General features: G+C 40.5%; 1 long non-coding RNA gene across 3 annotated transcripts in view; it reads left to right on the top strand.

Moving 5' to 3' along the window:
- The first annotated feature begins 37 nt into the window (after nucleotides 1-37).
- The window catches only part of LOC144616411 (uncharacterized), a 65093-nt gene continuing 52443 nt past the window's right edge, over nucleotides 38-12687 (top strand). For 2 of the 3 annotated variants that reach the window (XR_013555733.2, XR_013555731.2), the window contains exons 1-3: nucleotides 38-823; nucleotides 8480-8567; nucleotides 11927-12050. This is a non-coding gene — a long non-coding RNA (uncharacterized LOC144616411). The remainder of the gene's footprint in view (nucleotides 824-8479; nucleotides 8568-11926; nucleotides 12051-12687) is intronic. The other variant, XR_013555732.2, reaches the window with a different exon arrangement.

Here is a 12687-nt window from a genome sequence, read left to right as displayed (position 1 = left end):
TTGCTAGCCCCCACCCCCAACGTGAATCATGCCCCTTCCTCTGCATCCCCCTCCTAGTTTTAACTTGGGGGGATTGCTAGCTCGCTTTCGGATTTTCTCGCAGACGCGTCCTCAGCCCTCCATTTGGGGGCTGCTTTTATTGCTCCTTTGTTACCAGACTGCCGTGTAGCTTTCCCCCCTTTTCTTTCTCGAATGCCTATTTGCCTGGTATCGGCTTGTCTCCCTGGCAACGGCCACGAAAGATTCGGAGCCCCGGACGGGGGGAGGGGAAAGGGGCGGAGCCGGGGGGTGGTCAGGGAGTGGTGGAGGGGAAAGAGAGGCCGAGCGAGAGACAGTCAGACAGACAGCGTAGCAGATGGCGGCGCGAGGGGGCGGGGTCCAGGCGGAGCGCGGGGGGACCCCAAGCGTCGGGGCGCGAGGGAACCAATCAATTCCCGCAGCCGCTCCGGGGCTAGAAAATAAGTGTAGACGCAGAGATTCGCGCCCCACCAGCGGTCCCTAGTTTACGGTAGAAAACACGATTTCCTTTCGATACGAAAGCGCGTGTAGAGCGTAGTTCGGAGAGCCGGCGGTCCGCAGTAACTGGCTGGGGGAGGCGGTTTGCGGCTGCCCGGGGCGCTGAGCGCTGGGGCAGTTTCTCCTGACCTCTCCCTGCGTCGGGCCAGCCAAGGGGAAAGCATCGAATGGGAGAGAGGGGTGAAGGCAGAGGATGGGTGAGGAAGGAAAGGGCTGAGAAATGGCAAGAGCCCATCCTGCCTCGGAAACTACATAATGGCAGGGAAGGACCGCCAGCAAGACTGGAACCAGTACAAGTTGCACAGTTGTGAGTATACAGTCCCTCAGGAGTTGGGTGTTCTCGCGCCCAGAGCTAAAGGTTCCAGATCAAACGCTAAGTGTACAAATATGATTATTTATCTAAATATAATTAAAGAACCCCAGAATGCACGGTGAAAATGTAAAACAGGTAAATCCCCGTAACCAACTCACCGAGAGGAAACAGGTTGTTTTTTTTTTTTTTTTTTTTTTTTTTTTTTTTGGTATTTTTTTCACCAGGGACTAGGCTCTTTATTTCTAAGATGATGGTAATCTGTATATGATTCTACCAAAAGAAATGTTTATTTAGAATACCTCAAAGTTATTTTTCCCTTGAATTGTTAGCACTGGAAGGAATGTTTAGAGATATTTACACAAATTCTTGGGGGTCTTACTCTGTGCCACACATACCGATCTAGGCCTTGTTTTCACATCAGTGAACAAGACAGATGCGGTCCCTAGCCTCAGGGAGCTTACATTTTAGTAGATCGTCTAGTTTCATCCCCCCCACCAGGTGAAAAACCAGGCCTATGGAAGTTGCGAGATTTTGTCAGAAGGTAGACACAGCAATGGAGCTCACCCCCTTGATTCCAAGTCCCCAGCTTCTTCCACTGCTGCCTGGTGCTGTCTGGCCTTCACCTGATGGCACATATTCACTGGGTAGTTCCCCTCATTGGTTCCTATTTTATTTATTTATTCAGCTGCTGCTAAGTACCAGGAAGAGGGCTAGACATCAGCTGACACCAGAAGGACAAGGGCATGGTCTTTCCTCTCATGGAGCTCTGGCTTCATATTATTATCTCTTAAAACTTCTTAGAATGTGGAGAAAGAGAACAAAAGATTGTGTGCTAAAACAAACAAAAAATAGTAAAGAGGACCGTTGTCTAGATTCCAAATTAACTATGCCTTTTTCATTCGAAAGCTTTCATTCATTCACAGGGCATGAGATCCTACTGTGTTTATGGTGTTGTGCTCCATATTTCATCCTAGATTTTATAGTACCTGAACTTCAATTCCATTGCAATTGATTAGTTTGGAATATAGTGAGTAGCAAAACAGACATAGTCTCTCATTCATTCAACAGATATTTATTGAATTTCTAGCATGTGCTGGACATTTGGAACGTATCAGGGAACAAAAGAGACAAGAAATCTTTACTCACCTTACATGCCAGAGTGGAGAGAAAAACAAAACTTCATAACTATAAATAAGCAAATTATATGGAATGTTAGAAGCATGGAAGTGTCGTGAGGAGGGGGGAGCCAGAGAAAAGTAAGGGAAATGGCAGAATCTAACACTGAGATTGCAAATCAGTTTATAACTGTGAGTGGTCATATGTGCTCTGAAGGGAGATGCAGGGTGCTATAGGATAGTCTAATTTAGTTAGGAGAGTTAAAGAAGGCCCTTTTAAAACAGTGACGTTTAGGGACACTTGAGTGGCTCAGTCGGTTGAACGGCTTAGTGTTCCATGGTTTTTGTTCAGGTCATGATTCCAGGGTCCTGGAATTGAGCCTTGCATCCGGTTGGGCACTGAGCGTGGAGCCCCTTTAAGACTCTCTCTCTCTCTCTCTCTCTCTCTCTCTCTCTCTCTCTCCCTCTCTCTCTCTCCCCCTCTGTCCCTCTCCCGCATGTGTGTGCTCTCTCTCTCTCTCTCTCTCCCTCTCTCTCTCTCCCCCTCTGTCTCTCTCCCGCATGTGTGTGCTCTCTCTCTCTCTCTCTAAAATAAAACATACTAAAAAAAATGTTGAAGGGGCATTTGGGTGGCTTAGTCGGTTTAGCGTCTAACTCCGGCTCAGTTCACAATCTCATGGTTTGTGAGTTTGAGCCCCAAATCCAGCTTTCTGCTGTCAGTATAGAGCCTGCTTAGGATCCTCTGTCATGTCTCTCTCTGCCCCTCCCCTGCTCTCTCTCAAAAATAAATGAACATTTTTTTTAATGTAAAAAAAAAAAAAAAAGCAGTGACATGTCAGTGGAAACCTAAGGGAAAGTAGGAATTACTTAGGTAAAGAGTTGGAGAGTTTTGTTCAGATGGACAAAATAGCAAAGCTCCTGAGGAGGGAAGGGTTCAAATGGGTTTGGGAGGAAGCTCAAGTGATTAGTTTGGACATATTTTGACATGCTTGTAAAACATCTTAGTGGAAAAATTAAATGTGCAGATATAAGAATCTGGAGCTCAAAGACTGGTTTGGAATATAAATATATATAGATTTGTGGCCATTCCATATATAAATATTTTCTGAAGTCAAGTCTGAGAACATGCGAAAAGCAAGAGATTCCAGAATCACACCCTGAGTAACCTCTTTAAGAGGCTGGGTAGAGATTAGCCAGTTATATCTCAAAAAAGCTAAAAAAAAAAAAAAAAAAAAAAGAATTTGATAGTATAACATAAAATAAAATAATAAAACAATGAATAGAAAAAAAGAGAGAGAGAGAGAGAGAGATTGGGTAGAAAAAGAGCCTAGCTGGCAAAGAAGACTGCGAAGGAACCCCCAAGGAGTAGACAGAAAACCAGGAAAATGTGGCGTCAGGAAAAATCAATGGAGATTGTGTTTCAAAGAGTAGTGGTTAGTTTTGTAAAATGCTGGTGAGAAGTCAAATAAAATAAAGACTGAAAAGTTTCCATTGGATGTGGCTGGCTTTAGAACAGGATTCTGTATACAGAATACAGAAGTTATGAGTAACAGGCCCCAGAGAAGCTTTTACAGTATGTTGAGAATGGACCCCCGATTCAGTGTTGACGAGTAAATGGTAGGTGAAGAAGATGACAGCATAAATGGCCCTTTCTTTATGAAACTTGACGGGGTAGAGTGTGGAGAGACAGGGTAGTAGCTAGAAAGGGATGCTATACTGCTTTTTTGTTTTGGGTTGTGTTGTCTTGAATGGAAGATATTAGAGCAAAGTTGACTGCTCCGGAAATTAATGCAGTAGACCTTTCTACTCTAGGTAGATATATGTAAGATATAAGCGAGAAAAGGAGTAATGAATGGGATGAGGTTCCCTAAGAATACAGGAGGAGATGGAGATACAGGGCACATGCTGAGAAACTGGCTTTCGAGAGACCCTGTTCCTTTTCTTAAAAAGGGAAAGAAGAGATTTACTAGAAGGAAAAATGGGAGAATTCCCTTCTGATGGTTTCTGTTTGTCCTTGGAGTCATTAGCTAAGAGTGAGGGAGAGTTGGAGTTTAATTGTGTTACAGAAGGTATGGAATGATGATTGGGAAACATATGATTGAGATTTGGGGGCACAGTAAGACTTCAGAGCAGTCATGAGTGCCCATTTGAGGTTGATAAATCCTACTGATGCCTCATCAGCATATCAAGCTTTCTCATATGATGATTTAACTGAACGATAGTGTCCATTACAATCCTCTTTAAAATCACCAGCCATTCACTTTCTCAGCCTATGTCCAAATTGTGTTGCACCCATACAGTCAATAGCTGCACAGAAGTAAAATATGGATTAAAATGACTCAGAGCTCATAATGCTCCATTACGGTTAATCCTATATGATTTCATGCAGATGTGTATAAACTTAAAGAGAAAGGGAAGAGAATTTACTGTGTGCCAGGCACTGCACTGTGTGAGCCTATGCTAGGCTTGTGTTTCACTCTAACTACAAACCCCATGGACTCATATTGTTATCTCCATTTTACAGATTTGGAAATTGATGCTAAGCAAGTTTGAAAAGTGAAATACCGCTAGTGTGTTAGCCATTGTCTATTGAGGGGTGTCTGATTTTAGGACTCTCATAAGGTCTCAATTGGTTGTAACATTGCAGTGGGACCAAATATTTTTGTATGTAGTAGGAGCTTTATTAATTTTTTTCATTTGTACCGAATACTGAAACTTTCTTTAACTTTAGGCTTTGTTTTAGTGCTCCTTATTAACTGTCCAATACCACTCAAATAGAAAGATTCTTGCATAGTCAGGAAACATCAGTGTCACTGGTTATCTGATCTGGAGACTCAAGGACTAATACCTGTACAATAGGAATGAAGTTTCTGGAATGTTGAATGCCTTCCAGATACATAGGTGGTTACTACAAAACTACTATAAGTGTGAGTATATTTTTAGTCACTGCTCTTCAGGCCTCTCAGTTCAATTAGCATAAGATTTTATATTTGAAAAAGTTACCAAAGGGTGGGATACATTCTAGATTATAGAAGGGTAAACAAAAAGCAGGAAAAATTAAAATTTTAAAGGAAAAGTTTTCTCCAGAAATTCTCAAAGCTTTTCTACAGTAGCATTTCCTAGAATTTGTAATATTTACTCTCCAGGGGTAGGCCGAAAACTTTCCATATCATCTCATGAAAGAACAGAGTTGGGAGAGGGAGATAATTACCATCTCCTCTTTGTTTCCAAAGGTAACAGACAACTAACAGAGAGCAATCAAAGTTTACATTAAAAGATCAGGTTTCTAGTCTTACAGAATTACCTAATTAATTGGCCGACCAGAAGTGACAGTATAAAATTCATATGGAAAAAAGTTGACTTTTCAGGCGTGATAGCGTAGGAACCATGCAAAGCATAATTTTTCATTGTTATTTGAAAGCCATAAATACTTTCTGATATTAAAAAGTAGATTAACTTCCTGCCTAGAATGAGGTAATTGAACTGTGTGTTTCTTGAAATTATAGAGTTATATCAAACATTTATTTTTATTCCAAACGATAATGTCATGTTTTTTTTTTTTAAAGGGTACGTTTAACCATTATAAATCACTTGTTGCAATCTGTAAATGGACAAGTTTTTATTAAGCTGCTGCTAAACCAGACCTGTTAGGTCTGCTCCAGTTGGATGGATCTTTCAAGTATGTTCAGCACACTGTTAGGCTTTCGGATGGGCTGACTGAGAAGGTCACTGACACTCGTTTGCTCAACAGATAGTTATTAAGTATCTACTTTAAACCAGGCACTGGGTAGTGCTTTGCCTACTCTGCCTCATTGAATCCCCAAGGTAATCTTACAAGGTAGAAACCATTATTTCCATTGTATTCCAAACCAAGTCCTCCAGGCGTTACATAACAGGCTGGAGTTTTTGCTGCTCATAAGTGGTCTGGGCTGGGTTCTGTATCCAGCTCTTGGTAGTTCCAAAGCCTGTGACACTGTTTCCCTGGATACCATGCTGCCTTAGAGAGAATAAGAATTTTATGGGACGTTTCCAGTTCTCTTGGAGGCTACAAAAATGCCCGAGACACTAAAAATTAACCAAAGAATATGAAACTTTATTTATGCATCCCGAGAGAAGTATCTAGGGTCTAGGGCCACATCCATAAAATGAGAATTTGCATTTAAAGAAACACACACACACACACACACACACACACACACACACACACACAGAATCTCAGGTCAGATTCTTGACCCTGGAAACATACTTGGTAACTTTATCCAGAATACAGTCACCACAAATTAGATTGTGTGTAATTGAATAAAAACGTGGTTAGGTTGCACCCAGAATTTACCTCTACCTTCCCTAGGGACAAAAGTGTGTGTGCTGCTTAAGGGAGTGAAGTCACTTGGAATGTAGGTAAAAGAGTGTCGAACTACAGAGAGGAAGTTACAGTTGGGAAGGAAATCCACATGAGACGTGTGGCTGGGACATGAGATTAGAGGTGAGAGGGTACAGACAGACCTTCACAGTGTCGCTCTGGGAAGATGGTAAGGGTGCCTGGGAAGGAAGCGAATCTCAGCAGGAAATGGAGGGGTGATGACAATGAGGCATTCTTCCATTAAGGACACAGTTGGAATTTGATTTACATTTTGGTTGTAGGTGTAAATTTTTAAAGTTAAAGCAGTTTTGCATATATTATTTCATTTAATACCTACAGTAAATTCAAATACCAACTAAGTTAATCCACTCTTATAAGAGAGTTACATAATTTGCTTGAAGTCCTCCTGTCTTTAACTGGCCAGATCAGTCAGTGCCTGTGGTCTGCAGGGACGGGTCGACTTTCTCACTGCCCCATCCTGCTGTCTCTGCCCTCGAGGGGCATATGCCTTCTACTCCTATCCCACTTTGATATTTAATAAAAAAGATAGTCACGGCATGTTTGTAATCGATTTTGAGTTTTATTCTCATTGCTTCAAATACTGCTTCTATGCCGATGAGACTACAGTCAGCATTTCCTGTCCTAACAGCTAACGCAAATCTCAGATCTTCATTTTCTGCTGCCCCCTTACTGAGCTGGGCATTGCCGTGTGTATATTTCTTACCCCCGCCTCAAATTGAGGTTATCATTTTTCCATCAAAATTAGCATCACGTTCTGAAAGAATTTCATTAGGTTTCTTGGAGGCATTTTTGAATCATTCCTCTCCCACATTTTCCAGGCAAAGAACAGAACCAGATATAAGACCTCAGAAGGGTTCAGTATGGCTAAACACTCTACTACCAATTAGAAATAAAAACTAAAACAGGGGCGCCTGGGTGGCTTAGTTGGGTGAGCGTCCGACTTTGGCTCAGGTCATGATCTCGCAGTCCGTGAGTTCGAGCCCTGCTTCTGGCTCTGTGCTGACAGCTCAGAGCCTGGATCCTGCTTCAGATTCTGTGTCTCCCTCTCTCTCTGCCCCTCCCCCACTCATGCTCTGTCTTTCTCACTCTCAAAAATGAATAAATGTTAAAAAAAAAATTAAAAAAAAGAAGTAAAAACTAAAACAAAAAATTACCTAACAAACTAAAAGCTTGACATTTTTGCTTGTTTGGGCAACCTGTAAACCTGTCTTTCCCTAGCCACCATCTTTCTTTCCCATCTTTTTAAACACGTGATCCCTTGTGTTGCCTTTTCTCCCACTCAAATTACCATTGATTTGACTTTGCAAAATATAAAAATAGTTAAATAGCAAAGAGAGGACTGGAATTCTCACTCTATCATTTACTGTAGCCCAGAACACCTCATGGATCATTCTTGTCAAGTTATGTTGCTTTTTTTTCTTTCAAACATCTCTGGTATTTTCTCCCTTCTCAGTTTCAAACTAAAATCGAAGCTCAAGGTTCTTGATTCTTTTGTCTGAATTACCTCGTAGGTAGTCTCTGCCTGCTCCAGGGCCTTCTATGCCACAGTCATCTCCCCTGTAACTCCCTTGATCAAAAATCGGCAAGATTCTGTCCATATAATCTCTCTTTTTAAAAATTTTTTAATGTTTATTTATTTTTGAGAGAAACAGAAAGATAGAGTGTGAGTGGGGGAGAGGCAGGGAGAGAGGGAGACATAGAATTTGAAACAGGCTCCAGGCTCTGAGCTGTCAGCACAGAGCCCGACGCGGGGCTGGAACTCACAGACCGCGAGATCATGACCTGAGCCGAAGTGGGATGCTTAACCAACTGAGACACCCAGGCGCCCCATGTCCCTCTAATCTCTAGGCAGAGGCTAGTTTGGGTCACTGAGTAGCAATATATTAAGCTGTCCCTTACAATTGTTTTATCTGCCTCCTGGCAAAGAACTAGTAATTACAAGATCTTAGTATAGCCCCATTTAATGTACTTTATAGAGAGAAGATTGAAGAACTTAATGATACTTCATAATTTCAAACAATTTAAGAAACCAGTTCCCTACCAGCTTCTTGCCTTAGGCGTTAAAAAGGAGCAGGTCTCAAGGGGACTGTGAACTGATCTCCCTTTCTGCTGAGGAGAGAATCGTGATTTTGAACTTTCTATGTCCTTTTCCAGGTTTGTGCATTTGACTCAGCTACAGCAGTAGTTGCACCGGGAGGGGCAAAATGTCCCCCAAGAGGTAGAGAAGAAAAAATAGCAATTGGTAAGTAATAGACATTTCCTCCCGATTGTGTAGCTAAGACAGGTTTTTTCTTCTTGATCAAAATATTTTTTCTTTTTTTTTTTTTTTAATTTTTTTAACGTTTATTTATTTTGGAGACAGGGACAGACAGCATGAACGGGGGAGGGTCAGAGAGAGAGGGAGACACAGAATCCGAAACAGGCTCCAGGCTCTGAGCTGTCAGCACAGAGCCCGAAGCGGGGCTGGAACTCACGGACCGCGAGATCATGACCTGAGCCGAAGTCAGATGCCCAACCGACTCAAGCGCCCCTCAAAATATTTTTTCATGTTCTCAGCATTTCATTTTCTCATACTAACACTTTTTTTTGGCTGGGCCTCTTGTTTTTTTCCCACTGTATTTTAAATGTCCTAAGTATTTCTAGTGAGTTTAAACTATACTCTGTCCATTAATTGACTAAAAGAGATAGTGATTTTCTCTACATTTGTTTTATATTCTTTTCACCAGATGCAAAAAATACCTGTGGCTTTTGAAGTTACAGAATCTGTATTATTATCATTGTGATGTTTTGAGAGTACCCTATAATAAGCAAACAAAGAACTGTTATATTGTAGATATTGTCATTACTTTGTTTTTTGATGTTTATTTATTTTTGAGGGAGAGAGAGACAGAGTGTGAGTAGGGGAGGAGCAGAGAGACAGGGAGACACAGAATTCAAAGCAGGCTCCAGGCTCTGAGCTGTCAGCCCAGAGCCTGACGCAGGGCTTAAACTCAGGAGCTGGGAGATCATGACCTGAGCTGAAGTTGGATGCTCAACTGACTGAGCCACCCAGGCACCCCTTTTTAAAAAATTTTTTTTAATGTAGACATTGTCACTACTCTTTAAAAAATAATTTGATTTTCAATTTGTCTTTTTATTGACACAATCAAAATACTCATTCAATTTAGTAAGGGAAAACAGTAAAAACTTGACACAATATAGGCAAATATCTGCCTATATTGTTTTTCCATATTTTTTCATTTAATTCTTATGTAAGAACTTATTAAGCCCTTAATTAGTCGTCAGGACTATTTCATGAAACATATTAAAATGTAGTTAATGTCATTGTATGGTTATGTATTATATTGCATATTATATACACACATATGTTATATAAGATACTGTTTATATAGTACATTATATATTATATAATATAATTATGAGTGTATGGTTATGCATAAACAGGATAAAATATGAAGTTAAGAATATTGATTTCTAGGGGCACCTGGGTGGCTCAGTGGGTTGAGCGTCCCAACTTTGACTCAGGTCATGATCTTGCTATCCATGCATTAGAGCCTCGCGTCAGGTTCTGTGCTGACAGCTCAGAACCTGGAGCCTGCTTTGGGTTCTGTCTCCCTCTTTCTCTCCCCTCCCCCGCTCACACTCTGTCTTTCTCTCTCTCTCTCTCTCTCTCAAAAATAAATAAACACTGAAAAAAATTTTTAAAAATATTGATTTCCGTTGTCATTATATTAGCACTTATAGGAACAAGCAGTTCACTTTATCACTTTATCAGAAGCCATCAGACCAATGCCAATCTTCAGATCAGTCTGGGGAAAATTTCTCTTTGGGGTGGACCTTATAAGCCACATGAGAAACTAACTCTGTCTTAATACTTCATAATTATACTATATGATGATGATTTTTATTACTGTACTCTATCACCCACTTTGATCACTGACTTTAATAACACTAACACCTTCTAGGTACATTAAACATTTCAGTATTCAATTAAGTTTCAAAATACAGGTTTATTCACCGTGCCTTTGGCTGTCTCTAAAATTACTACTTGTCTTTAGAGAATTTACCACTCCCAGCATGAAACAGCTGTGGTGTAGTAGGACTATGGGATTTGAGGACAAGAGTTCAATTTCAGGTTCTGTTGGTAGCTATGTTGTGACCTTCCACAGTTGACTCAGTTTCCTGAACCCAAGTTTCCTCCTTTGTAAGATGTGGATCAAAATTCCTCTCTTAAAGAGTTGTTAAGATAATGTCTTATTATCATCGTTGTTTTAAGGTGTGCTTTGTAAGAAGTTTTCTGTTGAGATTTGAACAAAAATAGGAGAGACAATGAATATTCTGAGGTAACACGTGTGACAGCTAGAGGTGGCACCTAGTAAGTAAGCTCTCAATAAATACTGGGTTTTCTTTTCATCTTGGAAAAAGGGGATTTGGTAAAAAACCCCTGAATAGATTTGGAAGTAAAATAAATAATCAAAGCGTCTATCAGCGGAACAGTTGTTAAGTACTTATTTGTAAAGTAAGGATTTGCAGTGAACCCGCCATTTCTCAACCTCTCCCTTGGGCAGAATTCCCAAGGGAGAATTCCCAGAATTCCCAAAGGGAGAAGCTGACAAGAGACTACAGAAGGCCCTAGAAGGCCTGTAGTAGAATGGGCGATTCCATGTGAGTAGTTGTCTTTTTCTTCCAGCCAGCCAACGGCTCTCATGAAGCAAGTGGGATTATATTTCTTAATTAATGTCAATTTTAATTAATGTTTAGACTTCTACATGATTAAGCAAATGCCATATCCCCACATTTTGCTTTCCTTCTATCTTTTCTTAATCTATGCTTTTCCTTAAATATCCTACAAACCAGAGTTGTTTAATATAAGTGGTGGTTTTGTCCTCTCTCCTTGGACATCTCATCCGGTCTTCGTTGGGAAAGCCAGCAGAGAGAGTCAGGGTAAAGGACAATTAGAAAAATATGCACCATTAGTCTTTTTAAAATCCCACCCTCCTCATAGAAAGTCCAGAAAGAATAATGAGCTTTCTTCAGGTTCTCTGTCTTGCTCCTTTTTTTTTTTTTTTTTTTTTCCCTGAGAGCCAATTAAAAATCTTGTTAGCAGCAATCTGTTAACTTTATTTGTACCCTGGATTTCTTTGGGCAATATTTTGTTATCCTTATGCAAATTTTATTTTTGCATGTTTTTTCTTCCAGTCTTGAGAAAAAAAAAATATTAAAAAGAGATAATTTTTCAACAATTGCAATCCTCACGGTGATTATGACTGTCATCATGATTACAAAATGTGAAATGTGTGAATATGGCCGGAGGCAGGGCTCTGTCTAGTGGAGCAGTTAAGAGTTCTGGAATCAAATACACTTAGCTTTGGGTCCAAGCTCTGTGAGGTCAGCGCTGATACCATTTCAATGATGGGAGAGATACCGAGGCCGGGGAAGGTGAAGCAATTTTCCCTAGAGTGCCCTGCAAATACGTAGCAAAAAGTGATCTCAGAGGCCTGGTAACTGGGTTTAAACATTCCCTTTCCCTTACAGAGCAACAACCTTGGAATTTCGTAGAAGATTGGATATCAGTTTCAAATCTTGTTCTCTGTATTGCAGAGGCACCAGTGTCACGTGATTCAGGGTTGATGTCCAGCCCAGAGCATGGCTGTCCCGAAGGTGTCATAGCGGTAGTGGCCCTCTGGAGCTGTTGTTTCCTCTAGGAAGAAATACAGCCTTTTAGGTGAGGCCTGTACTCAGTGTTATAGGTTTCAGTATTAGAAGTTAAGCTTCTGTATTAGTTTAACCTTATAAAAACTAGAGCTATTCACATAAATATGAAAAATAAGGAAAAGAAATGAATGTGTCACAAAAGAAAACTCTAGACTTTGTCACTGCAGGTTTAATATATGACCAAGTAGCTCTGCATAAGGTGGGAGCTATGTTAATAAAAATACTACACTTGGTAACTCCTATTTTTCCATAAAATTTTTTTTTAATATGAAATTTATTGTCAAATTGGTTTCCATACAGCACCCAGTGCTCATCCCAACAAGTGCCTTCCTCAATGCCCATCACCGACCCTCCCCCTCCTCCCACCCCCCATCAACCCTCAGTTTGTTCTCAGTTTTTAAGAGTCTCTTATGCTTTGGCTCCCTCTCTCTCTAACTTTTTTTTCCTTTCCCCTCCCCCATGGTCTTCTGTTAAGTTTCTCAGGATTCACATAAGAGTGAAAACATATGGTATCTGTCTTTCTCTGTATGACTTATGTCACTTAGCATAACATCCATAAAAATTTTTAATGAGAAAAGGTATACCTGCTTGCTACAATTTTTAACAAGCGAAAGAATATAAATATTCCCTTTCATTATTCCTTCTTT

This window comes from Panthera onca, chromosome B2 (genome assembly GCF_046562875.1).
Source record: "Panthera onca isolate mPanOnc1 chromosome B2, mPanOnc1 haplotype 2, whole genome shotgun sequence".
Taxonomy (NCBI): Eukaryota; Metazoa; Chordata; class Mammalia; order Carnivora; family Felidae; genus Panthera; species Panthera onca.
The sequence above is the reverse complement of the archived record's forward strand: the minus strand, read 5'-3'. Positions and strand labels throughout refer to the sequence as shown.